Consider the following 5,000-nt stretch of genomic DNA (forward strand, 5'->3'; position numbering starts at 1 on the left):
CTCTCACTGCTCCTGCACCTCTCACTGCTCCTGCTCCTCTCACTGCTCCTGCTCCTCTCACTGCTCCTGCTCCTCTCACTGCTCCTGCTCCTCTCACTGCTCCTGCACCTCTCACTGCTCCTGCTCCTCTCACTGCTCCTGCACCTCTCACTGCTCCTGCTCCTCTCACTGCTCCTGCTCCTCTCACTGCTCCTGCTCCTCTCACTGCTCCTCTCACTGCTCCTGCACCTCTCACTGCTCCTGCTCCTCTCACTGCTCCTGCTCCTCTCACTGCTCCTCTCACTGCTCCTGCTCCTCTCACTGCTCCTCTCACTGCTCCTGCTCCTCTCACTGCTCCTGCTCCTCTCACTGCTCCTGCTCCTCTCACTGCTCCTCTCACTGCTCCTGCTCCTCTCACTGCTCCTGCTCCTCTCACTGCTCCTGCTCCTCTCACTGCTCCTCTCACTGCTCCTGCACCTCTCACTGCTCCTGCTCCTCTCACTGCTCCTGCTCCTCTCACTGCTCCTCTCACTGCTCCTGCTCCTCTCACTGCTCCTCTCACTGCTCCTGCACCTCTCACTGCTCCTGCTCCTCTCACTGCTCCTGCTCCTCTCACTGCTCCTCTCACTGCTCCTGCTCCTCTCACTGCTCCTCTCACTGCTCCTGCTCCTCTCACTGCTCCTCTCACTGCTCCTGCACCTCTCACTGCTCCTGCTCCTCTCACTGCTCCTGCTCCTCTCACTGCTCCTCTCACTGCTCCTGCACCTCTCACTGCTCCTGCTCCTCTCACTGCTCCTGCTCCTCTCACTGCTCCTCTCACTGCTCCTGCACCTCTCACTGCTCCTGCTCCTCTCACTGCTCCTGCTCCTCTCACTGCTCCTGCTCCTCTCACTGCTCCTGCTCCTCTCACTGCTCCTGCTCCTCTCACTGCTCCTCTCACTGCTCCTGCTCCTCTCACTGCTCCTGCTCCTCTCACTGCTCCTCTCACTGCTCCTGCACCTCTCACTGCTCCTGCTCCTCTCACTGCTCCTGCTCCTCTCACTGCTCCTGCTCCTCTCACTGCTCCTCTCACTGCTCCTGCACCTCTCACTGCTCCTGCTCCTCTCACTGCTCCTGCTCCTCTCACTGCTCCTCTCACTGCTCCTGCTCCTCTCACTGCTCCTGCTCCTCTCACTGCTCCTGCTCCTCTCACTGCTCCTCTCACTGCTCCTGCACCTCTCACTGCTCCTGCTCCTCTCACTGCTCCTGCTCCTCTCACTGCTCCTCTCACTGCTCCTGCACCTCTCACTGCTCCTGCTCCTCTCACTGCTCCTGCTCCTCTCACTGCTCCTGCTCCTCTCACTGCATCTCTCACTGCTCCTCTCACTGCTCCTGCTCCTCTCACTGCTCCTGCTCCTCTCACTGCTCCTGCTCCTCTCACTGCTCCTCTCACTGCTCCTGCACCTCTCACTGCTCCTGCTCCTCTCACTGCTCCTGCTCCTCTCACTGCTCCTCTCACTGCTCCTGCACCTCTCACTGCTCCTGCTCCTCTCACTGCATCTCTCACTGCTCCTCTCACTGCTCCTGCTCCTCTCACTGCTCCTCTCACTGCTCCTGCTCCTCTCACTGCTCCTCTCACTGCTCCTCTCACTGCATCTCTCACTGCTCCTGCTCCTCTCACTGCTCCTCTCACTGCTCCTGCACCTCTCACTGCTCCTGCACCTCTCACTGCTCCTGCTCCTCTCACTGCTCCTGCTCCTCTCACTGCTCCTCTCACTGCTCCTGCTCCTCTCACTGCTCCTGCTCCTCTCACTGCTCCTCTCACTGCTCCTCTCACTGCTCCTGCTTCTCTCACTGCTCCTCTCACTGCTCCTCTCACTGCTCCTGCTTCTCTCACTGCTCCTGCTCCTCTCACTGCTCCTGCTCCTCTCACTGCTCCTCTCACTGCTCCTGCTTCTCTCACTGCTCCTCTCACTGCTCCTCTCACTGCTCCTGCTCCTCTCACTGCTCCTCTCACTGCTCCTCTCACTGCTCCTCTCACTGCATCTCTCACTGCTCCTGCTCCTCTCACTGCTCCTGCTCCTGCTCCCGCTCCTCTCACTGCTCCTCTCACTGCTCCTCTCACTGCTCCTCTCACTGCTCCTGCTTCTCTCACTGCTCCTCTCACTGCTCCTCTCACTGCTCCTGCTTCTCTCACTGCTCCTCTCACTGCTCCTCTCACTGATCCTGCTCCTCTCACTGCTCCTGCTCCTCTCACTGATCCTGCTCCTCTCACTGCTCCTGCTCCTCTCACTGATCCTGCTCCTCTCACTGCTCCTGCTCTTCTCCCTGGGCCCCTTGCTCTTACTCTTCCTCGTCCATATATTACAGTGTTTGTCTTTTTCTGTTTCTGTTTCCAAAAACATCACTCTTCAAAGTCCTCCTTTTATTGTATAAGTTTATTGTATAAAAAATAACCCCTGCCATTGAGTTTAAGCCAGATTCGAATCAGCTGTGGTTGGCCCAATTTACACAACATAAATCAGCTAAGATACATTGTTTTTGAACTGATATCATTGCAGAAGCAGAGGTTTTTATACTGTATCTAAGGTTTGGAACATTGTTTTTGCTATTGTGGGATGTTGTGTGTTAACATTTGTAAATACTAAAAAAACGATCCATAATTTTGTTGGGAGGTATAGCTTGTCTGTTCAGAAAATGTAAGCATTGTGGAAATGTGTTCAATGACTCCATATTGTGTGAAAACGACATGAAATGTGTGAATGGTATGGCCACAATAGAAAGATGCTGTACTAATTGTGTTTAGAGTTTAGAAAATGTGACAACTGCTTGGACAAATACTTGTTAGCGACTGAAAAAAACTGTAAAAAAAGTAACTCCAATAAGAGATGTACACAGTACCATCCTTAAACTGCCATCAACTATCATCATGTGTGTTAAGAAAAGTTGTATCTTACTTGTTAATGTTTTTATAACCCTTTGGCTGACCTTGCATGGACAGTGGTTCTGCATGATGTAAACAAATGTAGTATTACTCATGCCAGGCCAACAGATGGCAATGTCACTTTAGACACACTACACACCTGCGCACATACATATGGACCGAACGCATGATACACACATGCATGATGTCACTGTTTTCACAGCTTTGTGGTACTTTGTGGATACAATAGTCAAGTCAAGTCACCTTTATTTATATAGCACTTTAAACAAAATACATTGCGTCAAAGCAACTGAACAACATTCATTTGGAAAACAGTGTCTCAATAATGCAAAATGATAGTTAAAGGCAGTTCATCATTGAATTCAGTGATGTCATCTCTGTTCAGTTAAATAGTGTCTGTGCATTTATTTGCAATCAAGTCAATGATATCGCTGTAGATGAAGTGACCCCAACTAAGCAAGCCAGAGGCGACAGTGGCAAGGAACCGAAACTCCATCGGTGACAGAATGGAGAAAAAAACCTTGTGAGAAACCAGGCTCAGTTGGGGTCAGTTCTCCTCTGACCAGACGAAACCAGTAGTTCAATTCCAGGCTGCAGCAAAGTCAGATTGTGCAGAAGAATCATCTGTTTCCTGTGGTCTTGTCCTGGTGCTCCTCTGAGACAAGGTCTTTACAGGGGATCTGTATCTGGGGCTCTAGTTGTCCTGGTCTCCGCTGTCTTTCAGGGCAGTAGAGGTCCTTTCTAGGTGCTGATCCACCATCTGGTCTGGATACGTACTGGATCCGGGTGACTGCAGTGACCCTCTGATCTGGACACAGACTGGATCTGGTGGCCACGGTGACCTCGGAACAAGAGAGAAACAGACTAATATTAGCGTAGATGCCATTCTTCTAATGATGTAGCAAGTACATCGGGTGTTACTGTCATGACTTAGGTCTGAGTTGCAGTCTCTGAGCACATGGGTTTTGTTTTGGCAGCTCATGTGTTCTGCTGTCAGTGTTGTCTTCCCCTCTCACTAGTACTGAGCCTTGAGGTACTCCATACTGCACTTGTGATCGATATGATACATCTTCATTCACTGCTACGAACTGATGGCGGTCATATAAGTACGATTTAAACCATGCTAATGCATTTCCACTGATGCCAACAAAGTGTTCAAGTCTATGCAAAAGAATGCTGTGGTCAATTGTGTCAAACGCAGCACTAAGATCCAATAAAACTAATAGAGAGATACACCCACGATCAGATGATAAGAGCAGATCATTTGTAACTCTAAGGAGAGCAGTCTCAGTACTATGATACGGTCTAAATCCTGACTGGAAATCCTCACATATACCATTTTTCTCTAAGAAGGAACATAATTGTGAGGAGACCACCTTTTCTAGTATCTTGGACAGAAAAGGGAGATACTGTGGTAATTCCAAACATCTTGTGATTTGCAACAACATATATTTTGTGAAAATTTCTATTGACAAAAAGAGTACAACTCATGATGCTTGATGATGCTGTGGGGTTATTTTCTCAGTCTACACAATGGGTGTAATGTGTCACTAGCTCCCTTTCCATTACTCTTCATATTGTGAAAACTGAAATTGTGAATTGAAAATAGGCCCAGTGGAAACATGTCAATTTCTCAAAAACTCCCATGTATCGCATAAAAGTTATTAAGCTTGCATGATGTGGTTTTTCAGACAATTTGATTATTTCACAAAACATTTTTCATTTACAGGTCATCTGACATAAGTAAAAGTCACATGATTATTCTTTAATGTACTATAACCTCTAAGAAGCGCCTTATATGTGGCTAATATTATTATTATTATTATTACCTAAAATTCTAAATATACTTAAATAATGTTATAAGAAGTTTCCAATTAAGTTATAAAAGTTTACTTCCCTATGTTCTCCAAATGTTCAAAATGTCAGTTTATAGAAATGTTTAAAAAAAAAATCCTTTCCTTGGTAATGTTAATATTAAGGAAACCTTCCATTTGATCATTTTGCAAACATTATGGTAATGCAACTTTTGAATGTTCACTTCTGAAAATTCTGAAACAAACAGTAACATTCAAAGAAATGTTAGATGCACGTCCATGAA

Source organism: Carassius gibelio, chromosome B14 (genome assembly GCF_023724105.1).
Source record: "Carassius gibelio isolate Cgi1373 ecotype wild population from Czech Republic chromosome B14, carGib1.2-hapl.c, whole genome shotgun sequence".
In the NCBI taxonomy this organism is placed as follows: domain Eukaryota; kingdom Metazoa; phylum Chordata; class Actinopteri; order Cypriniformes; family Cyprinidae; genus Carassius; species Carassius gibelio.